Source organism: Heptranchias perlo, unplaced genomic scaffold (assembly GCF_035084215.1).
Source record: "Heptranchias perlo isolate sHepPer1 unplaced genomic scaffold, sHepPer1.hap1 HAP1_SCAFFOLD_52, whole genome shotgun sequence".
NCBI lineage: Eukaryota > Metazoa > Chordata > Chondrichthyes > Hexanchiformes > Hexanchidae > Heptranchias > Heptranchias perlo.
Genome location: NW_027139537.1, coordinates 8,456,565 through 8,481,188, shown reverse-complemented (window position 1 = coordinate 8,481,188; position 24,624 = coordinate 8,456,565). Strand labels below are relative to the sequence as shown.

General features: G+C 44.2%; 6 non-coding genes across 6 annotated transcripts; 2 read left to right on the top strand and 4 right to left on the bottom strand.

Annotated features, from left to right (window-relative positions):
* Positions 1 to 5,907: 5,907 nt before the first annotated feature.
* Positions 5,908 to 5,979, bottom strand: trnag-ucc (transfer RNA glycine (anticodon UCC)). The gene has a single exon. It is a non-coding gene; the product is annotated as a tRNA-Gly (tRNA).
* Positions 5,980 to 13,886: 7,907 nt separating this feature from the next.
* Positions 13,887 to 13,959, top strand: trnak-cuu (transfer RNA lysine (anticodon CUU)). The gene has a single exon. It is a non-coding gene; the product is annotated as a tRNA-Lys (tRNA).
* A 78-nt stretch (positions 13,960 to 14,037) lies between these two features.
* Positions 14,038 to 14,121, top strand: trnal-cag (transfer RNA leucine (anticodon CAG)). The gene has a single exon. It is a non-coding gene; the product is annotated as a tRNA-Leu (tRNA).
* Positions 14,122 to 16,627: 2,506 nt separating this feature from the next.
* On the bottom strand, positions 16,628 to 16,700 carry trnav-aac (transfer RNA valine (anticodon AAC)). The gene has a single exon. It is a non-coding gene; the product is annotated as a tRNA-Val (tRNA).
* A 441-nt stretch (positions 16,701 to 17,141) lies between these two features.
* Positions 17,142 to 17,215, bottom strand: trnan-guu (transfer RNA asparagine (anticodon GUU)). Its single transcript has one exon. It is a non-coding gene; the product is annotated as a tRNA-Asn (tRNA).
* Positions 17,216 to 23,640: 6,425 nt separating this feature from the next.
* Positions 23,641 to 23,713, bottom strand: trnav-cac (transfer RNA valine (anticodon CAC)). The gene has a single exon. It is a non-coding gene; the product is annotated as a tRNA-Val (tRNA).
* Between the last annotated feature and the right edge of the window lie 911 nt (positions 23,714 to 24,624).

Here is a 24,624-nt window from a genome sequence, read left to right as displayed (position 1 = left end):
CCTCATTTGTTATTTTTTGGTTACCGCAGATCCTCTCACAAAACCAAAGTTGATCCTTAAAGTCCAGTTGGTCAAGTATTGGAAAGGACAAGTCATGACCATAACATGCCAGGGAGATGTGTGGGAGCAGACCAGCTACTTCTATTTTTACAGAGATGGGCGACTGGCATAAGTTGGGGAGTCCTACAGCTTTCAAACCGTCTGCATTCTGGGTCCAAACAGAACGGGAATCTCCCAGTTTAAGTTCATAACGGATGACCCTGGAAATGGTTCGAGTCCCTATCAGTGATGGTGTGAGAGTGACTGAGATAGGTCAGTGATCATGAGAGAATCAATCCCCAACCTGTTCAACTGTTTGGAAAGAATATATATATGTATATATTATTTTCAAAAATCTTCTGATTCAACCTTGTCCTGCTTTTGTTCCAATTTTTGGTCACACTTTTCTGTCACAATTGACCACTGTAAATTGCCTTTTCACCATTTTTGGTCACGTTATTACGTGGGATTACCTAGAATTTGCAGCACAGAAACAGGCCATTCAGCCCAACATGTCCATGCCAGTGTTTATGCTCGACACGAGCATACTTCGTTCCTGCCCTACTTCATCTAACCCTAGCAAGGCACCATTCTATTATTTTCTCCAGGTCGAATTTTGTAAAATTCATTCTGGGGATATGGGGGTCGCCGACAAGGCCAGCATTTATTGCCCATCACCTTGTCAAGGTGGTGGTGAGGGGGACTTCTTTTTGAACCGCTGCAGTCCTGTGTGGTGAAAGTTCTCGCCCTGTGCTGTTAGGTCCAAGATTTTGACCCAGCGACAATGAAGGAACGGCCGATATATCTCCGAGTCGGGTTCGTGCATGGCTTGAAGATGGAACTTGGAGGTGATGGTGTTGGAGGACAGAGTGGAGAAGGAGCTTTACTCTGCCTTTAACCCGTGCTGTACCTGCCCTGGGAGTGTTTGATGGGACAGTGCAGAGGGAGCTTTACTCTGTATCTAACCCGTGCTGTACCTGCCCTGGGAGTGTTTGATTGGACAGTGTAGTGGGAGCTTTACTCTGTATCTAACTTGTGTTGTACCTGCCCTGGGAGTGTTTGATGGACAGTGTGGAGGGAGCTTTCCTCTGTGTCTCACCCGTGCTGTACCTGTCCTGGGAGTGTTTGATGGGACAGTGTTGTGTGAGCTTGGTGTCCATGTACAGAAATCATTAAAAGCTCGTGCACAGATACAAAAATTAATCACAGACTAATGGAATATTGGTCTTTATCTCGAGGGCTGGAATAGAGAGGGGAAGAAGTGATGGTTCAGATCTACAGAGCCTTGGTCAGAGCCCCTCTGGAGTACTGATCCTCACTAAGGATATATTGGCCTTGAAGGGGAGACAGTACAGATTCATCAGAATGATACTGGGTCTTGAAGGGTTATATTATGAGGACCGGTTGCATAAACTTGGTCTGCATTCCCTTGAGTTCAGAAGGTTGAGGGATGATCTGATCCAGGGATTTAAAATGATAAAGGGATCCGATATGGTAGAAATAGAAACGATTTTCTCTGGTGGGTGAATCCAGAACAAGAGGACATGACCTGAAATTTACAGCTCGGGTGTCTTGGAGTGAAATCATGAAACTCTTTTTCACACAAGGGTAGTGGAAATCTGCCCAGGCTGATTGAAGTGGACCCTGTGATACAATAGAATTTTCTGTCCTGTCAGACATGGTCATCTTGTAGATCCATCTTTTAAAAAGGTGGAGGAACTCAGTTCTAAGATGGATTCCACTCACTTCAATATAATTCCTCGATCAGCTTCTCTTATCATCGAGATATCAAGGACTAGAAACACTGTGTTTAAAAGAAAGCTGATTTATTTGACACTTGTACAGAATATTAAACTCCAGCCCAGTGATTGGGGTTATTAACATCAGAAACAAACTTCAACTGTCAGAATGAACATGGTTCAGTCCTGGATGTGATTAGCAACAGCAATAACAGCAGAATCCAACCCCTGCAGTCACATATGAACTCGCTGGTGACTTAGCAGGTGTGATGACCGAGTAAATCCCTTCCCACACATGGAGCAGGTTAATGGCCTTTCCCCAGTGTGAACTCGCTGGTGTCTCAGCAGGTGAGATGACCGAGTAAATCCCTTCCCACTCACGGAGCAGGTGAATGGCCTCTCCCCAGTGTGAATACGTTGGTGTGTCAGCAGGTGTGATGAATGAGTAAATCCCTTCCCACACATGGAGCAGGTGAATCTCCTCTCCCCAGTGTGAACTCGCTGGTGTGTCAGCAGGTAGGATGACTGAGTGAATCCCTTCCCACACACGGAGCAGGTGAACGGCCTCTCCCCAGTGTGTCTGTGTCGATGAGTTTCCAGCTGGGATGGGTAACTGAATCCCTTCCCACAGTCCCCACATTTGCACGGTTTCTCCATGGTGCGGGTGTCCTTGTGTCTCGACAGGTCGGATGATCAGTTGAAGCCTCGCCCACACAGAGAACACGTGGACGGTTTCTCCCCACTGTGAATGGTGCGATGTTTTTTCAGGCTGTGGAACTGGTTAAAGCTCTTTCCACAGTCAGTGCACTGGAACACTCTCACTCGGGTGTGTGTGTCTCGGTGCTTTTCCAGTTACACTGATGTTTGAAATCTTTTCCCACAGACAGAACCGATGAACATTTCTCCATTTATATTCAAAGGCCGATAATCTTCAGGTGCTGGTGAATTGAGAGACTGTCAGATCTTGATGTGATGTTTGGTTTGAGTTTCCTGTCTGCAAATCCTCCCCTTGTAATACCCTGTAAATGTAGATAACAAAAGTCCTCACTGTGAATACAGGATTGAAATTCAGAACAGGCAAATCTAATTTCTATGGAACATTCTTCCTGCAAATTCCCCCAGATTGTAAATCCTTGTCCCACACACTCACCCTCCTCTTTCTGGAAATATTTTTTAAGCAGCGAGTTGTCATGATCTGGAATTCACTGCCTTGAATCTGAATTGGGAAATACAATTGGAGAAACATGATGCCATTTAGAAACAAAAACTAATTAAAATCAAATAACATGGATTGTTGTTTTGCGCCAAGTGGGAAACAAATTTTGTTTGGGCTGTGGGTGAGTGTTTGCACCCGGTTACAGAGCGTGTCCCTCTCTCTCCGCTTCAAATGCACTTCTTTCGGTTCACAGTCTTTTTTACACATCTAACTGACTGGAACCATTTAAAGCTCCTCCAGACCCATCTTGTGTTTCTTTACTTGACCCATTACCACCATCCTCCCCCTGCACCATCGTCCCTTTTGTCGCTTTATCACTCCTGCCCTCCACCCTATCACAGACCTTCCCTTTTGTTCTTTCCCTCCCACCGCCCCCCCCCACCTTTCCCTGGCTTTCGACTTGCTTAAAAACTGTTAAAACTATAACTTCTTCCATTTCTGACGATACCTTAACTCTATCCTGAAGCGTTAACTCTGTTTCTTTCTGCACGGATGCTGCCTCACTTGCTGAAGATTTCCAGCATCCGCATTATTTTGCTTTTGATTGGATAAACCTCGCCCTTCTAAACCCCATCAGAGAATTATCAGCAAGAGCGGTTTACAATGGCGGATGACATTACCCAGAATTCCGCGCGAGGTTGAATACGGTCTATCTCCATTCGAAGGGGCGCAATGCGCAGGCGCGGCAAGGGCCGCTGGCCGGAGAAATCAGCGCCTCGGAGAGATAGAGGGGTTTTTGGGTCGTGGGGGATTGTGGTGACTCCGGCCGCCATCAGTCGCAGGTTGTGGGTCAGTGTTCTATTGCCCGCGTCGCCCACAGAACCGTTTCTGGAAATACAGACTGAGGAATTCAGAGCGGGTTTGCTGAACAGACACTGACCGTACAATGTAGAACATAGTTTCTCGTTTTTCTAGTGACACAGTGGAAGAAAAACACTTCCCCCAGGGACCTCAAACAATAATAACTTCAGACTGGAGTTTTCATCAAATCCCAATAAAGGTCAGTCCATGCTCGCTCTTCACTTCACTTCAAGTAATAACTAAAATTAGACATCGACGTTGCTTGAAAAACATTTTAAATACAGGATAAATACAGTAAAAGAAGATCAGGTTGAGTTTCGCTTCCTTAATGTGAGGGGTGGGTCTGTCAGTTGGTCATGATCTCGTTCCAATCTGGATCACAGGATGAAAGTGCTTCACGCATCTCAGGTACGCTGTTGAGTTTCTTTCTCTTGTTTTTAACCTTGTCAAAGTCGAAAATCCCAGTTCGCACATGTAGGTTGTTGTGAACGGCAGCAACAACAGAAAAGTAATCATAACAGAGGATATTCTTTGAAAGTACTGATCCAAAAAGATGACAAACTGAATGACTTGTGGCGTGTTTTCAGTGTGCTCACAGGTGAGTCACACCGGCTCGTGTTCTTGCTCAGGCATCAAGTTTAGCCTCATTATTGATTCAGGATTTTCGAAAGCAAAAGGATCTTTCACCCAACGCTTTTCCTACAAATTTTCAAATCCCTCTGCAGGGAAGTAGCGACTAAAATGGTCAGACAGAGCAGCGAGATGTAACTGTGTGACACATTTCATTTCATTCCCTTTTTCTTCATTGATGCTGTTCTCCTCAATGTGTTGTAACAATGTGAAGCAGTAAATGAGCTCCGCTCCCATTTCTGAGCGTCACTCTTCAAAAACCCTGCAGTTCAGTGAGCTTCCTTCAAGGAAAAAAACATTCTCATTCCAAGCCATTATGGAGAGTGCGGTGCCCAGAACTGAGCACTGAACTCGAAATGATGCCTAACCAGAGCTCTGTATAAAGGTGACATAACTTCCACTACTTTTTATTCCAATTCCCTTGATATAAAGATCAAAATGTAATCTCCATTTTAACATTTTTTTGTGATTTAGTGATCACTTTTAGTGATTTCTGTACTTGGATCCCTAAATCTCTCTCCTCCCCCACAGTTCCTAGCTTCTTGCCATTTAGAAAATACTCTATTTTTTTTTAGGTTCAAAGTGGATGACCTCACACTTCCCCACGTTGAACTCCATCTGCCACTGTCTTGCTCACTCACTTAATCTATCAATGTCGGTTTGCAAATTTCTGCTCCCATCTACAATGTTTACTGTGCTACCTAAATTATTGTCGTCAGCACACTTGGAAATAAAGCTCTCGACATAAGAACATAGAACATAAGAAATAGCATCAGAATAGGCCATCCGGCCCCTCGAGTCTGCTCCGCCATTCAATAAGATAATGGCTGATCTTCGATCTCAACTCCACTTTCCCGCCCGATCCCCATATCCCTTGATTCCCCGAGAGTCCAAAAATCTATCGATCTCAGCTTTGAATATAACTCAACGACTGAGCATCCACAGCCCTCTGGGGTGCAGAGAATTCCAAAGATTCACAATCCTTTGAGTGAAGAAATGTTTCCTCATGTCGGTCCTAAATGGCCGACCCCTTATCTTGAGACGATGAGCTCTAGTTCTTGACTCTACAGCCAGGGGAATCAGACTCTCAGCATCTACCCTGTCAAGCCATCTAAGAATTATATACATTCCAATGCGATCACCTCTCATTCTTGTAAACTCCACCGCATATTGGCCAATTTTACACAATATTTCCTCATACTACAATTGCAGCAAGACCTCCTTACCCTGATATTCCAACACCCTGACAATAAAGGCAAACATATCATTTCCCTTCCTCACTCTCATTAGACCCTTGGCAACTCAGTATTTCCAGTATGTTTTTCCTCTTTTCCTTCTATAGGGAAAATAAATAAAGGTTGATAACATTTTACTATAATTACACCCGATAATGTTTTGGAAACAATATCCAACTGAACTGCATCAAATTCGATTACAAACTTCAGAGTTTCTGATGGAAATAAACTAATAAAAACACTTAACTGCGATGGCCGGGAATCGAACCCGGGTCAACTGCTTGGAAGGCAGCTATGCTCACCACTATACCACCATCGCTGAAAATAATCAACAATAAAATAGTTCCCAAACATCAGATCCTGACCAGACACTGCAGACTGTTGGATTTTTTTCTTCATTTTCACTGGTTTCTGACGGATCCTTTCTCGCTCTGGTGCAGTTCCTGTTTCCGCCCAGTAGATATCGCCAACCCCCAATCAATGGAAATTCCACACCAGCCAGTAATTCTTCACCTGATATCGGACTGAAGAGACAGTCGATACCTGCAATACTTGACCAGCTGGAAATACATTTTACCACAGCTCACATCAGCCATTGAGTAAAGTTAAATAATTCCATTAAATCATTACAGAGACCTGAATACCAACTGGGCAGGAATGGCAGCTCAATATTCAAGTCTATAAGATCTTGAGAAAGGACAGGGAAATAGGGAAAGGAGGAGGAGCAGCAATATTACTAAAGGTCAATATTACAGCAGTTCAAAGATAGAATATCAGTGAGGGCGAGCGGGCAGTGTAAACACTCTGAGAGAGACCCATCACAAGTGCCCCCACTGTACTCCTCCAGAAGGTACAAGAAGGGCGAGCGCGGGAGGATTTCTTCATTCTTTGTAAAAGTGTTTGAGAGATTGTGGAAATGTCTGGAAGAGGAAAAACCGGCGGTAAAGCTCTGTCGAAGGCCAAGTCTCGCTCATCCCGGGGCGGACTGCAGTTCCCTGTTGTCCGTGTTCACAGGCTCCTGCGAAAGGGGAACTATGCTGAACGTGTGGGTGCCGGAGCCCCGGTCTATCTGACCGCTGTGCATCGAGTATCTGACGGCTGAAATCCTCGAGCTGGCCGGCCACGCGGCCCGGGACAAACAAGAAGACCCGCATCATCCCCAGACACCTGCAGCTGGCCATCCGTAACGACGAGGAGCTCAACAAGCTGCTGGGACGGGTGACCATCGCTCAGGGTGTTGTCTGATATCCAGGCCGTGCTGCTGCCGAAGAAAACCAGCATTGTGAGCTCCAAGAGCAAGTAAACCGGCCAAGGCTTAATCTGATAACCCAAAGGACAGGACCAACCTTATTGAAATCTTTGAAGAAGGAACAGAAAGTGTAGACAAGTTTAATGCAGTAGGTGTGATATATTTGGATTTTCCGAAGGTCTTCTATAATGTACCACATTGTAGACTCATGGCTAAGTTCAGAGCTCGTGGAGTCAGGATCAGCTGGCAGAATGGATAGTAAGTTGGCTACAAAACTGAAAGCCGAGAATAGAGGTTAAGCGTCACTACTCAGACTGGCAAAAGGTGGGAAGTGGAGTTCCAGTTGCTGGGACCACTGTTCTTCACAATTTACATTAACGATTTGGATTCGGGAATCGGAAGTACAATTCCAAAATTTGTGGACGACAACAAATTGGGGGATTTAGTTAATACAAAGGAAAAATGCATCAAAATGCAAGAGGACATTAATAAACTTGCAGAATGAAGAATCAGGAGGTCACACACTGCTTGGATAATAAGAGTCTAAACGGGATAGAGGAGCGAAGGGATCTAGTGGTACAGATACACAAATTACTAAAAGTAGCGACCCAGGTTAATCAGGTCATAAAAAGATGAATCAAACACTAGGATTCATTTCTAGAGGGATAAAGTTGAAAAGCAAAGAAGTTATGTTAAACTTGTATGGAACCTTGTTTAGACCAGACTTGGAATACTGCGAACAGGTCTCGTCTCCATATTATAGACATAGGGGCATTGGAGAAGGTGCAAACAAGATTCACAAGGATGATACCAGAAATGAGAGGATATTCTTATCAGGAAAGACTGCACAGACTGGGTCTCGTTTCACCAGAAAAGAGAAGGCTGAGGGTTGATCTGATCGAGGTTTTTAAGATAATGATAGGATTTGTTAGGATAGATATAGAGAAAATGTTTCCACTTGTGGGGAGTCCAAAACTTCAGGTAATAAATATAAAATAGTCGCTAATAAATCAAATGGGGAATTCATGAGAAATTGCTTTACCCAGAGAGTGGTTCGAATGTGGAACTTGTAACTACGAGGAGTAGCTGAGGCAAATAACACAGGGGCATTTCAGGGGAAGATAGATCAGCACATGAGGGAGAAAGGTATAGAAGGATATGCCGATAGGGTTAGATGAAGTAAGGAAGGAGGAGGCTTATGAGCAGCATAAACGCTGGCATAGACTAGTTGGGCCGAATGGCCTGTTTCTGTGCTGTAGTTTCAATGTAACTCGATGTAATGGCTCTTTTCAGAGCCACCCTCTGTATCTGTGAAAGGGCTGGTTACTGTCTGAAGGGAGACGCTGATATCATGCTACCAGTGTGGCTTTGAGCTGCTTTTGTCTCGTTGTGGACGAGATGAGCTATTAATGGGACTGGAGTGGGGGCAGTGACCACAGTCCAGTACTTTAAACGGTGACTTATAGACCCTAGCCCACACATCACCAGATTTCTTGTATTTATTTAAACTACTTGCCATGCTGGGCTCGTAAAGAATCACCAGAACTGCTCGACTAACCTTTCTACATCTGTGGAATTCAGCTCTTCGCTCCATTTCTGTTCTATTTTGTTGGATTATTTACATAACGCATCAAACTCACTGGGGAATCACTGAAATGTAACTCTGTACAGAAACAAATAACAGTGAATTGCCTGGTGCCCAGGAGATCAGGAACATTACTCGCCTTTCGTCCTGTTAACGAGTAAACCGTGTTTCGAGTCCACCGACCCGCTTTGGTTCCATATGGGGGATTAAACAGAGAAATCGGGAGGGGAGGAGACAGTCAGAGTGACAGAGCGGAGAGCGGCCTCTGATCTTCCAGCTCCACCTCCAGTTCTCTCCATTCGACAGTTTCAAACCGTTTATCGATAATAGAACCGAACCTCAGCGCTCCGCACAAACCCTGACAGACCCGGGCTTCATATTCAAGGATTCCCAAAAACCAGAAGCTTTCAAATAATCCCCGTTACAATGAGAAATCGTTAATATTCCTGCCTAAATACAGTCCATTCAATAACAAGTCAATTCGGCTCCTCCATTTCAGTCTGTTTCCCTGTTCTATCTCCCCACACATCCCCTCCCAGACGGGTTCAGCGTTTCACAAACACCTTATTCCAGCTGATTTGGAGAATCTCATGTGTTGGGGTTTGAGTTATGACGCGGAGTTTCTCCGCCAGTGTTACCGTCTCACAGAGACTCTCGACCTGAATCTTTGAAAGGATTATGACCATGAACTGGGACTGGAGCCGAAACATCCCCAGTTACAGTGAGGCCCGGCCCGGACATCTCATTCTCTCTATTTTATATCAGACAGTATCCCACTTTCATGTCCAGCAATAGAGAGAGAGAGAGACAGTATCAGTCTTACACTTCCGATCTGTGTCCAAATCACGCTCAATAACAGTATCCACCTTCATATACAGCACCAGAGAGAGAGAGGGGGAGGCAGACACGGTGAGAGAGACAGAGAGAGCGGTGAGACACAGTGACAGACAGACGTTAACAGTATTAGTTCCAGACTGACCGGGAAAGTGCGATTTTATCCAGAAAGATCGCGTTGGAGAGACAGAAGATGCAATCACATCTCTCACTGATATTGTACAAGGATCAGAAACACTATTAATCCCACACTCAGGGACAGTACAGAGAGGGACAGAAACAATGGGTCACATTTAACCCTCTAATGCCTGTTGTACTATCTGCAGTTTTACAGCTCAGGGCTGTTCGATATTACTCTCAGTGACCTACAGTTTCACTCCGGTTAAATTAATCTGCGACTGTTGCTGCCTGATATTAACCCTACACGGTCCCAGCAAATACACCGACTCCCACTTTCCTCCCATGTTTCTCCAGGATTGGTTTGAGAAATCCTCTCTCAGTCACACATTATAGGGGCCATTAATGAAGAGAATCCATTGGCTGATTTCACAGCCGCTCACTTTATCTCTGAAAGGCTCTTTACCATCAAAAGACCCCTAGAGAAACAGCAGGGATGGAAACATCTAGTTTAATAGTTGGAGATTGTAAAGTCAGTCTGGATTCCAGCGTTAGGCACTGGTGGAATCCCATCTGTTTCCCATTCGGGTTCCTGTTCCTGCACTGCCTGTGGACCCCATTCCCTCTGACCTTTCCCCCAGACCCACTTCCTTTGCTCAGACTCGGAAAAATTCCAATTGGGGAAAGTTTCCATCGATTTTTGGATTGGGAATTGTGGGCGCCATTCCCTCAGTGAGCGGAAGAAGATGGTTTAAAACAGCCGGGAATGGAGAGATCACGGCCCCCGGGGGAAGGGAGCAAAGAGCAGCCTCGTTACAGCAGATCATCGCTTCGGGACCGTGTCCGCAGATGGGCTCAGACATCGGCATTGAGTCCGGGGGAAGGTCAGGGGGAGTCCGGGGGCTGTTTGTAAGAGGCGGAGTGGATCAGGAACTGGTCCCGGAACATGGAGTGAGAGGGGGGAAGGGAGAGGTCATTCTCGGACTGTGTGTGTACAGGGTGTGTCCAGGGGAAGGGAGGGAGAATGGGAAGAACCTGCTATTAAAATCATTGCTGCTTTCTCTCCCCAAACCAGGAGTGAATGGTCCTGGTTTAGTTCCAGCCTCACCCTGTTTATTGTTATTGGATAGTGAAGAGTGGAAACAGAGCCGGACAGTAAGGATGTGGGGAGTTATACAAAGAGCATCTATTGCAGGCATCAGGTGAGAAGTGTGAAGGACACATTTTAAACAGCGGCTGTTTGGTTTCCGTTTAACGGTTAGTCCCATGGGAGAGGGGATTAGAAACCTGACCTGTACAAAGGTCCCTGCTACATCGGGTCGTCCCATTCATGGATCGGTGCAGGGGTTGGGCCGTGTCTGGATGTTATTAAATTGTTGTAAAACAGCCCAACACACCTGGTATGCAGAAGCGGAGTGCTGCAGTACTGCAGTGGAGTCAGACACTGACACTGTTTGTATCACTGGATTTCATTTGTGGATATTCAAAATGATCATTAACAGAGATATTAAACTGATCACTTCTGTCTTTTCTACCTCACCTGTTCCTGAGTAACAAGAGATCATTTTCTTTCTCCAGGCAAACCCTTGAACGATCCAGAATAAATGTGATGCTTCCTCCACCCGAGGCAGAAGGAACAGTGCAGCCAGCTCCTTCTCACACACAGTAAGTATATTATCATTCACAGAGCACAGAGACACAGACATGTCATCAGTTCCACTGTCTCAGACAGCAGGAGTAGTCAGTCCCACAATGATCACAATTTCCAGAGACACATTTTCAATCCAACAGTCAAGCAGAGTAGGTGAGGCAGACACTGTTCCATTTCCCCCTAACTCAGTCCCGCTGACAGGTAGATACAAAAATCCCAGTCCAAAATCACACTCTCAGAGTGAAAGGCACTGTGTCAATCTCACAATAGAGCAACATTAGCTACGAATTAAATACCAGATAGAAATCACACATGGTACCCGATTCAAAGGTACAGAATGAATCCCAATAATGTACCCCGAGATTCAAATTGAATACTAGCCCAGAACTCTCACACACATGACTTTAATCCATGGAATATCCATTCGAAATGTGTATCATATGATACAAATTGCACACAAGTCCAAAACTCAGGCAGAGTATCAGATTGAGAAATATTGAAAGATAGTAAACCTGAGAGACAAATTAGACACCTGTTCAGAATGAACTCGTAGAATGAGATTTAAAGATAGAGTATCAATTCTATTAGTGCAGACTGAGATACACATTACATACCAGTCCAAAAATCTCATACAATATTAGACTGAAAGATACGGTATCAATTCCATTTCTACAGACTGATCTACACATTACATACCAATTCAAAAATGTCACCTTATCAGTTTTAAAGATACATTATCATCCACAACAGTACTCACAGAGATACAGATTTAATAGTACTCCAAAAAGCACACAAATAATCTGGTTAAAACCTCCAGCATCAAATCCGAAAGTATGTCCATATTTACCAATTAAACAAGGAGTAAAACTATTTAAACATTGAGATATAAAAGCTGCAATATTGAACACCATAATTTAATCTGAGAGAATAATTACGTACAGATACAGAATGAATCTCACATTCAGAGACAGTACCAGAGACACACAGACACAGAATGACTCCAACTCTCACAGATGCAGAACGAATCCCAAACTCACATACAGTACAAGAGACTGACAGACACACAGTTAATCCCACACTCACACACAGTGCCAGAGACTGACAGGTACAGTATGAATCCCACACTAACATGCAGTATGAGTAACTGCATATATAGGATGAATTCAACTCCCACATACAGTACTGGAGACTGTATATACAGAATGAATCCCACAATCACATGCAGTATGAGTAACTGCATATATAGGATGAATTCAACTCCCACATACAGTACTTGAGACTGTATATACAGAATGAGTCCCACAGTCACATGGAGTACCAGAGACTGACAGATCCCGAAAGAATCCCACACTAACACACAGTTTTATATAAAGAATTAATCACAAACTCTCACACACACTGCTGACAAGATACAGAATCAATTCCAAACTCACACACAGTATCAGAGAGTGACAAGATACAGAATGAATCCCACATTCACACACAGTACCAGAGACTGACAGATACAGAATAAATCCCACACTCACACACAGTACCAGAGACTGACAGATACAGAATGAATCCCACACTCACACACAGTACCAGAGACTGACAGATACAGAATGAATCCCACACTCACACACAGTACCAGAGACTGACAGATACAGAATGAATCCCACACTCACACACAGTACCAGAGACTGACAAATACAGAATGAATCCCACACTCACACACAGCACCAGAGTCTGACAGATACAGAATGAATCCCACATTCACACACAGTACCAGAGACTGACAGATACAGAATAAATCCCACACTCACACAGTACTAGAGACTGACAGATACAGAATGAATCCCACACTCACACACAGTACCAGAGACTGACAGATACAGAATGAATCCCACACTCACACACAGTGCCAGAGACTGTCGCAGCATGAAATGGTCCTTATCAAAGTCACAAATGATACCCTATGTGACTACCACCATGATAAACTATCCCTCCTCATCCTTCTCAAATACAATATCTCAACGTGCTGTTATGCTGTTAGACTAGTTTCATCTCTCTGCTCTTATTTGGAATATGTTGCTTTTCCATCTGATAACACTTGGTATCATCTTATTATGTTAGTCCACAAGAGGAGATCATTCGGTCCATCGTGCCTGTGCTGGGTCAAACACACGTATTCGTTCAAAATTCATTCAGAGATAGATTGAGTGCTTTGTTATCAGAAAATTGCCTGAACCCCCACAGTCTACAGTTTTCCTCCTCGCTATCAACGACACGGTCAATTTTTGTGTCACCGGCAAATTTCTTAATCATGCCCCCGACGTTTAAGTCCAAATTGTTAATGTATACCACAAAAAGCATAGGACCAAGTACGGAGCCCTGCAGCACCCAACTGGAAACAGTCTTCCAGCCACAAAAAACACCCGTCGACCATTACCCTTTGCTTCCTGCCACTGAGCCAATTTTGGCTCCAATAAGCCACATTCCCTTGGATCCTATGGGCCTTTACTTTTTTGACCAATCTGCCATGTGGGAATTTTTCAAAAGCCTTGCGAAAATCCATGTGGACTACATCAATTGCGCCACCCTCATCGATCCTCCTTGTCACCTCCTCGAAAAATTCAATCAGGTTAGTCAGACACGACCTCCACTTAAAAAATCCATGCTGACTGTCCTTGATTCGTCCGTGCCTTTCGGAGTGACAGTTGATCCTGTCACTCAGAATTGATTCCAATAATTTGAAATGGAGTCTTTCTCCTGCTTGCTGCAATAATAGATAAGGCGGTGATGTACCATCAGGCCCGGCTAGCTCAGTCGGTAGAGCATGAGACTCTTAATCTCAGGGTCGTGGGTTCGAGCCCCACGTTGGGCGAGTATCATTTAAAACTTTTATGTTGCGTTCACTGGCCAACGGTGCAGAATTGATGCATAATGAAACGTTAAATTTGTAGTCAGGATGGCCGAGCGGTCTAAGGCGCTGCGTTCAGGTCGCAATCTCTTCCGGTAGGCGTGGGTTCGAATCCCTCTTCTGACATTGCTTATTTTTACGAAGACGTGAAAATATTTTATTTGTGGATTGGGCTGCAGCTGATTTTTAGACCAAGTTGATTTGCTCCTCCCACAAAAGCAACTGGCTTTTTCATGGAAATGTGACTTGAGAAGTTTCAAACGGTGATATGTTTGACATATTAATGACCTGGACAAAGAAATAGAACAGCAGTGGGAAACATTTAAAACGGTGATAAATAGAGTCCAGGAGAAATATATCCCACTAAAAAGCAAGAACAAACTAGCCAGAAATGACACACCAGGGATGAATAAAGAAACAAGGGCAAAATTTAAACTGAAGAAAAGGGCACACACTAGCCAATAAAGGAGAGAGGGGAATGTGATAAGACTGGGAAAGAAGTCTGAAGATCTATTGGAAAGGCAAAAAAGGAATATCAAAAAAAGCAAAGTATTCGAGACACATCAACAGCCAAAGAAAATTTAGGATAGGAATATTTGCACGAAGTGATTTTTAGGTAGTCGCCTTTAAATGTTTCAAAGGGGACTGCGAATTTATGATCGTCTGGCCATTTCACCAGCCGTGTTGAAAACAAAACATGTCTCTTAAGGGGAGTCTATAACGAGGGGGCATAGATTTAAGGTGAGAGGGGAGAGATACAAAAGGGTCCAGAGGGGCAATTTTTTCACTCAAAGGGTGGTGAGTGTCTGGAACGAGCTGCCAGAGGCAGTAGTAGAGGCGGGTACAATTTTGTCTTTTAAAAAGCATTTGGACAGTTACATGGGTAAGATGGGTATAGAGGGATATGGGCCAAGTGCAGGGAATTGGGACTAGCTTCGTGGTATAAACTGGGCGACATGGACATGTTGGGCCGAAGGGCCTGTTTCCATGTTGTAACTTCTATGATTCTATGATTCTATGATTCTATGATAATAGGGCCACTAAGGGAGACACACGACAAACTCACAGGCAATGACAGCGAAATGGCAGAAATATTAAATAATCACTTTGCTTCAGTATTTACCAGGGAGACTCGTATTGTGGGCATGACAGTAGAAGAAGAGATCAAAAAGATATGTAAAGACATTTAAGATCGAAAGGGGGGAGATAATTGATAAACTAATCAATCTTAGAGAGGAAATTTCCTGTTAGGTGCCTAACCAGAGTTTCAAACCGCTCAGCCACGCTAATTTCCGTATTACTGTTCAGGAGCTTATTTCACAGGGACACGATTACTGCGCTCCATTTAGGGAGGCTCAGTGAAAGGCGGAAATTGATCTATTAATAGAATCATAGAATAAGATAGCGCCATTCAGCCCATCGTGCCAGTGCCAGCTCTCTGAAAGAGCTGTCCAGTTCGTCCCACTCGCCTGCTGTTTCCCCATAACCCTGAAAAAGTTTGATCCAAGCGTTTATCCAATTCCCTTTTGAAAACTGTGAGTTGAGAAAAACAATATTGAAAGGGGTGCTGGGGTCTCTGCAGCGTCGATGTAGAGTGTGTGATGATTGAAGTTATCAAGATGGTTGCTTTACACATGGTATGATGTGCAATCATCCTGAAATATCTTCAATATCCAATACAAATTGAATTGCAAACCTGACGGACAAACACTGGAAAACAAGTCACGAGTGAACGCAAATCATCTCGGACCCGTTTTTAGCCTCACGGCACTTCAAATAAAGTGAAATAACTTTGCATTGAAAATATTTGGAACTTGCATCTGTGCCTTTATCTGTTCCATTTCTTAAAGTTGATGGTGTCTGATGATGGACACGCCTCTGCTCCCTCTATTGAACAAGAAAGGAGGTGTTTGACGTTGACGGGACCTGTTGGTTCTGAGCTCATCCTTTGCATTGAGTGGGTTCGCGTCCTTTAAACGGCGTCAACTTTAGCCCAGCGGTGAACTTCGCAACAAACAAGTTCATCACCGTCTCACCGCGGGCACTGACTGACACGTTTATCGTTATTTCTTTCAGACCGAAATAAATAGGAACCGTGATTTTAAATTTGCACGAAGTGATTTTTAGGTAGTCGCCTTTAAATGTTTCAAAGGCGACTGCGAATTTATGATCGTCTGGCCATTTCACCAGCCGTGTTGAAAACAAAACATGTCTCTAACTTTCGCGTCTTTTTTCGAAAGGCAAAAAACATATTTCCCGTGACCTCTGAAGGATGGACAAGTACATTTCAGAAAGCTGAATCAAGTTCACCAGCCTTTTAATCCGGAGTCAGACCTTTGCGCCACGCACTCTGAAGACAGGCTCCTGGATGTTATTATATTTTTTGAATGTTTCTCAAACACCGTTTCATATATTGGTTGAATGGATGAGGCTTATCAAATCTCCGCCAGATCCCACCGGGAATGAGACAGCATTGGAAGCAGCCTTCACCCCCAATATCACGCTGGCATTCATCGCCTGCTCTCAGCGGACTCCAATAACAGGGCTTGGAGATATGGACTTTGTTCACATTTAATCAGCAATGTGAATCGTTCAATATTTAATCATTTTTAATGGGGACAACGTTTCAAAATATTTCCGCCCGGTTTCGAACCGGGGACTTTTCGCGTGTTAGGCGAACGTGATAACCACTACACTACGGAAACCTGACACCGCCAACCTCGTGATAGGGATATAACCCCTCAGCCAAACTAATTTCCGTATTACTGTCCAGGAGCTCATTTCACAGGGATCCATTTACTGCGCTGTATTTCGGAAGGCTGCAGAGAAGGATCGGTGGCGCTGGTCAGGCAGGGAATCCCAGAGCATCGCGCCGAAACAAACATTTCACTGTTTTTTTTTTCATGTGCCTGATATCCGACCGCAGTGTAAATTATGGCGAATCAGGCAAGCTCAGATGACATTGTTCACAGAGTGTTTTCTTGCAGCCAAATCACACATTAGAAAACTTGAAATGAGATGAAGAGATCGGAGCCATTTAAAGTGCTCCCAGTAACTGCTGATCAGGAATTGAAACATGGCACCGGCTTCAGTGCAATCAGAATGAGGCAATGAATCCAAAAGTGGGACGAAAAAGGTGCAATTTTCGTCCCTGGGTGGGCTCGAACCACCAACCTTTCGGTTAACAGCAGAACGCGCTAACCAATTGCGCCACAGAGACCGTCTGGTCCTTTTTCTTGCAAGATACACTAAAGTAGCGTGTCACCGAGCCAAAGTTACATGTTGCAGCCACAGAAATGCAATTGACCACTATCAGTGTTACTTTTCCAGAAATAAAGGATGGGACATTGTTTGTGGAAACATGGAAACGGTCTGGTCTCGCTCACAGCATCGATATCACCGACAACCAGCTCTCCTGCAACCGGCGCGCCCACCGGTGCTTTGTCTGTTCGTTCGTTGCACTGTGGGAGATCCTTCGCCACACTGACTGCAGCGGTTGAAAAAGCCGGCTCACCACCACCTTCTCAAGGGCTTTTTGGGATGGGCAATAAATGCCGGCCTCGCCAGCGACGCCCACATCCCATGAACGAATAAAAAGAAAATATTCTGAGCGTCCTGATGCTGATGTCAGGTTTTGATCCCTGATCTGCAGTAACTGGGAGCTGAAATATTAATTGTACCGAATGCAAACACTCCCTGATATATTTAACACTCTTACATGCCTTCCCTGCTGGCCTCGTCGTTCGGCTTCGGTGTTTTCATCACGGCGGCCTGGGTTGGGAATATGCTGTTACAAAAAAGAATTGCCAATTTTGTCGAATCACAGCAAACTTACGGCACAAAAGCAAGCCATTCGGCCCATCCTGTCCGCACCGGCCGGAAATGAGCTACCCAGCCGAATGCCACTTTCCAGCACTCGGTCTTTAACCTTGTAGGTTACGCCACTTCAAGTGCATATCCAAGTATTTTTTTAAATGTCACGAGGGATTCTGCCTCGACCACCCAGTCAGGCAGTGAGTTCCAGACCCCTACCACCCTCTGGGTGAAAAAAATTCTCCTCAGCTCCCCTTAAATCCTTCCACCAATCATTTAAAATCTATGCCTCCAAGTTATTAACCTCCCTGCTAAGGTAAATAGGTCCTTCGCCTTCACTCTGTCTGGGCCCTTCATAATTTTGTACACCTCAATTAAATCACCACTCAGCCTCCTCTGTTCCAAAGAAAACAACCCCAGCCCATCCAATCTTTCCTCACAGCCAAAATTCTCCAGCCATGGCAACCTCCTCGTAAATCTCCTCTGTACCCTCTCTAGTGCAATCGCAGCTTTTTTGACCAGTCTGTCATTTGGGACCTTGTAAAAGCCTTGCTAAAATCCATGTAGACGACATCAAAGTACTCAAGGTGTGTTCTCACCAAAGCCCTATTTAATTGCAGCAAGACTTCCTTACTCTTATACTCCAACCTCCTTTCAAAAAGGCCACCATACCATTTTTCTTCCTAATTGATTGCTGTTCCTGCATGTTAACTTTCTGTGATTTGTTTACATGTTCACCAAACTCCCTCTGAATACCGACATTTATTGGACTCTCACCTTTTAAAAAATATTCTGCTTTTCTATTCTTCCTACCAAAGTGGACAATTTCACATTTTCCCACTTTATCCTCCAACTGCCACCTTCTTACCCAATCACTTAACCTGTCCACCTCCCTTTGCGTCCTCCTCACGGCTTACTTTCCAACCGACCTTTGTATCATCAGCAAACTTAGATACATTGCACTCGGTCCCCTCATCTCAGTCATTAATATAGATTGTAAACAGCAATTGCAACTTAAATTGTCCGCCCAGGATCGAAAGCAGGGCCGTTCGCGTGTAAAGCGAACTGGTAACCGCTGCTGACTTATACTGGGCAGAGGGGAACTGACCAGTCACCTCTCTCTGCTCTGATTGGGACATTTTTACTTCTCTTTAAACAACATCTCTCCTGTTCCACACTAAAATCATGGACCAGAATCATAGACTATTACAGCACAGAAGGAGGCCATTCGGCCGTGTTGCCCTGCCTACTCTTTGAAAGAGCTGTCCAATTTAGTCCAAAAAACCCAGCCTTTTCCCCGTAACCTTGCAAATCAGTTCTCTTCAAGTACCTGTCCAATTGCCTTTTGAAAGTTCCTATGAAAGCTGCTTCCACCACCCTTTCAGGGAGTGGCTACCAGATCGGAACAACCCTCTGTGTGAAAAAAAAAATCTCCTCATTTCCCCTCTAGTCCTAAAAGCTCACAATCCTTCTCCACGGATGCCTTTTTACAAACATTTCATTCATCAAAACCAAACAAGATACTCTGGAAAATGTCTTCATTTTCAAGTAATTAATGTTCCGAAGGAGCTCCCTAATTTCCCTCCCCTTTATGAATCAGATCATTCTCATCCGGATCTTTTTCCACATGAACCGGCCTCCCCTCCCAGGGGCTGAGTTCAGAATCTTCGAAGGATACAGCTCAGAAGCAGGCCATTCGGGCCATCGCGCCCGTGCCTTATCCAACAAACCATGTACCAGATTCTCCTGAATTCCAGGGTGTGGAACGAAAGCGAACAACAAAAGCCCTGACATTCGACCGTGGAGGTACAGGCAATTCTGTGACAAACCGGTTTGTCTTTTTCCCGGTTTTTCCCTGTCTATCTGACTGCGTTTATCTCTGTGCGTGTGGAGCTGCAGGCTGATTTTGAATTCATAAGTGTGTTTGTGTATGTTTCGTGCAATAAATAAATGAGTGAATCAGACGCTTCTCTCCCTGACACTGGGGAACTAGTGAGGCAGAATTCAGAGCAGGGTTCTGTTTATTGTGAAAAAGGGAATGCAATATGAATTCCGGAATTATTCAGAATTCTACCAGCGCTAAAACCAAATGCGACCCCCGCCGTGATTTAAATACGCAGCTTTCTGATTTAGATTCAGACGCGCTAACGTTGCGCTACGAGGTCTGATGTTAGCGATCGGGTTATTTACCTTTATGAAAGTTTCTCATGCACCATTTCATTTATTTCAGATTTCCAAATCCCGCCCACTCCCACCGGGTATCAGGCAGCCACAGAAGCAGCCTTCACCTGTCCGCGGCAGCAGGACTGCAGCAAATCCAATGACACACACCCGGCACCCAGAATCATCACATCACAGGAAAGGAACTGCTCAAAATACATAACAGGACGGGCAGCATCTGAAAAAACGCTGAGACTTTCGGTGTGTGGACTTTGTTCAGGACTGCTAACAGGACGGTGTGAAAATTTAAACTATGGATGTGTATAAATGGATGTCATGCTTCTTTATAAATTGAGTGTTTAAGTTATGTGTGCCATTTATAAATTTATTTTGATTATTTTTACAATATGATATATCTTGTTATAAATATATATGATTGCACCTGTGACACTTATAAATACATTTGGGTGTAACTGCTTGGTGGTTATCATTATATCTCTGTGTATCTGTGTTATGTATTTGTGTGTAATGAAAAGTAAGACATAGAGAAATAAATATCCAGAAAATACATTTACAATATATACCCCACAAAAAAGGAATAACTAAAAGATATATCTAAATAGATTTGTAAGCAGCAGTCATGAAATGCATTTACATCTTACAAATCAGAAATATATTTTCAATCTAACACGGCTGCAGCCCAATATATTTATAACCATCTGTTGACAATGTATAAGTCGGGTTTATGGTTATCGAGTGGTTAGAATTCGGCGCTTTCAGCACTATGGCCCGGGTTTGATTCCCGGTCAGCGCATTTGTTTTTACAAAACAGTTCACTTAATTACGCAAAATTATACAAGTCTCTTAGATGATTCTTTCAATTACCATTAATAAACCCACAACTTTCTGGTTCACACTCAACGAAATGCTAACAAGTTTGCCGAGTAAATGTCGAAACGACGCGAACTTCTCTGACTTTCACCCCTTCTCATTTTACGCACTTTATTTTTGGAGTCTGCTTCAAAGTGTTCAGTGGTGATGAGACGAGGAATCTGGTGCAGCCGTTGTTGAATGTGAAAGGATTGCAGCCCAATTTACACGAGAGAAAGCTCGTGCCTGGAGGTTTGTGAGGAGCAAGTTCCAGCAAATTGTTTCTGTCCCGGGATTAAACCGGGAGTTTTTCGCGTGTGACGCCAACATGATAACCATTACACCACGAAAACAACTATTTAGTCCAGCCCAGGTCAGATGGAAGTGTTAAGGGAGAAAGTGAACTGCTGACTCCCACTTCTGGGGGATGTCCCAAAGCGCTTCATAGAGGTGTAATCAAAAACATGGAATCATGGAATCGCAGGAGTCCATTCGGCCCATCGTGCGTTGGCCAGCTCTTTAAAATAAATGGTGCAATTTTAAAGGGGGTGCAGGAACAGAGAGACCTGAGGGTATACGTACACAAATCTTTGAAGGTGGCAGGACAAGTTGAAGAGATTGTAAACGAAAACGTATTCGGAATCGTTGACTTTATTAATAGAGGCATAGAGTACAAAAGCAAGGAACTTATGCTGAACCTTTATAAATCACTGGTTAGACCCCAGCTGGCCATCACACAATTCTGCCCACCACACTTTAGGAAGGATGTCAAGGCCTTGGAGAGGGTGCAGAGGTGATTTACTAGAATGGTGCCAGGGATGAGGGATTGCAGTGAGGTGGAGAGACTGGAGAAGCTGGGGTTGTTCTCCTTAGAGCAGAGACGGTTAAGGGGAGATTTAACAGGGGTCTTCAAAATCATGAACGGTTTTGATAGAATAAATAAGGAGAAACTATTTCCAGTGCCAGAAAGGATGGTAACCAGAGGACACAGATTTAAGGTAATTGGCAACAGAGGTGAGATGAGGAGAATGTTATTACGCAGCGAATTGTCATGATCTGGAATGCACTGCCTGAAAGGTTGGTGGAAACAGATTCAATAATAACATTCAAAGGGGAACTGGATAAATACTTGAAGGGGAAAATTTTGCAGGGCTATGGGGAAAGGGAAGGGGAGCGGGTCTAATTGGATAGCTCTTTCAAAGAGTTGGCACAGGCACGATGGGCCGAATGGCCTCCCTCTGTGATGTTTCCATGCTGTAATTCTATGTTATGGAGGATTTTCTGATGCAGTGGATATTCGGGGCAGAGGACCAAGTGGGGATTGAGCTCGACGGCAAGTGTATACAGTTCGTTCAAAGGGCTGAAGCCGACGGTTTCATTCCTCCCGTCGTTTAGCAGCAGGAAATTACTCGGCCATGCAGGCGACTTTTTTTGTCTTCATTCATGGGATGTGGGTGTCAATGGCAAGGTCAGCATTTATTGCACATCCCTAATTGCTCTTGAGAAGGTGCTGGTGAGTCGCCTTCGTGAACTGCACCTTTCATTGACTGTGTCATTGACATTTTCTGGATAGAGAGAAACTATTTCCGCTGGTTGGGGATTCTAGGACTTGGGGGCACAGTCCAAAAATTAGAGCTACATCTTTCAGGAGTGAGATTTGAAAACATTTCCACACACAAAGGATGGAACAAGTTTGGAACTCTCTTTCCCTAACGGCAATTGATGTTTGCTTAATTGCAAATTTTAAATCTGAGATCGATAGCTTTTTGCCAAAAGAACGTATGAAGGGATAAGGGCCAAAGGCAGGTATATGGAGTTCGATCACAGTTCAGCCATGATGTTATCAAATGGCGGAGCGGACTCGAGGGGCTGAATGGCCTACTCTAATTCCGATGGTACATTTCCCCAAGTGTCTGCTCTCTCCATAGTTGCGACCTTGTGTTTAAAGCATATTTTCGTTTAAAGGTTGGTTTAGGGATGAGCCGGTGGGCGTCAAAACGTGCCGTGGATCGAGACCGGGTTGGTTATTGCGGGAAGAGCAAATCAACTGGGCCGAAAAATCAACTGCAGCTCAAGCAAGAAATAAAATAGGAGTTAAAGTAACCAATGTCGGAAGTGGGAAGGAGACTGCGACCTGAAAGCAGTGCCTTAGACCGCTCGGCCATCCTGACGGATAAATAGCACTTTGCCTCGCCACCCTTTCCACATTGAGACCCCCCCGGAGAAAGGTTCATTCACTCGAGTGCTTGGTGATATAAATGATGCTGGAAAGGCTCGGTGAGCGGGATGCCACCTCCCCGGGTTTTCCTGAGCCTATTGTACTTTATTCCTATTTAATGACGGGAATATTCGCAATCAGTAGCCAAAAAGGATTAAAAGCTGAATCACAGAGAAATGGAAATCCTCGTTAAATCTGATAATGCTGTAAGTAAAACTCGCTGGTGGTCCAGTGGTTAAGATTCGCCGCTTTTACCACTGCGGCCGGGGTGCGATTTCCAGCCAGAAGAGCAACTTTTGAACACTTGTTATATTAATCGCATGGAAGAAAAAAAAAACAATATTTTTGTTATTCACCATTAATTAACCGATAACGTTATTTTGCAGAATGAAAGGCCACTGAGGGATGTTGGAAAAGTTTAATAATGTCTTTTGTGCGATGAACTTTTTATTCCTTCTCATTTTACACACTGTATTTTGAAGGGCTCCGTTTAAAATGTTCAGTGCTCGTGAGACCACGAATTTGTGTCGAACTCAACAAAACAGGCTCTTTCACAGAGGACAGAAAAATCTGCCCCAAAATAATGTTCCCGCCCGGGATTGAACCGGGAACCTTTCGCGTGTGAGGCGAACGTGATAACCACTACACTACGGAAACCTCTGATCTGGTTAGCAGCCAGAAGTTAGAATGACTGCATTGATTCTCTTTCATAACTATTCACTTGATCGAAGTTGCACAAGTCACAAAAGAAAAATGTTCATTTCAAAGTTATTAAACTCCCAAATGTGGCCTGCCTTGTTTGGACAGGGGTTGACCCTGACGTCACAGCCTCAACAAAGCATTTGCTCAACATTTCCATTGGGAACAGGAGGAGGCCATTCAGCCCATTGAACCTGTTCCGCCCTTCAATTAGATCAGAGATGATCTGAACCTCAAATCAATTTATCCGCCTTTGCTCGCTATCCCTCGATACCCTTACCCAACAAAAATCTATCGATCTCAGTATTGAAAGCTTCAATTGACCCCCAGCATTCACAGCCTTTTGGGGGACAGAGTTCCAGACTTCTACTGCCCTTTGTGTAAAAAAGTGCTTCCTGATTTCGAACCTGAATAGCATGGTTCTAATTTTAAGATTATGTCCCCCTCGTTCTTGATTCCCCAGAGGAAATTGATTCTCTCTCTCTATTCTATCGAATAATTTGAACATGTTAAACACCTCGCTCAGACCGCCCCTCAATCTTCGATACTCGAGGGAAGACGAGCCCAATCTATGCAGCCTGTCCTCATAATTCAACCTTTTTAGCCCCGGTAACATTCTGGTGAATCTGCTCTGCAACCCCTCCAAGGCCAATCTATCCTTCCTGAGGTGCAGTGTCCAAAACTGAACGCAGTTACTCCAGACGCAGTCCAACCAGAGCTTTATATAACTGTAACATAACTTCCACTTCTTGATATTCCAGCCCCCTGAGATAAAGGCTAACGCTCCGTTAGCCTTTTAAATTATTTTTGGACCCGTCCGTTAGCTTTTACTGATTTATGTAAATGAACCGTTAATTCTCTCTGCTTCT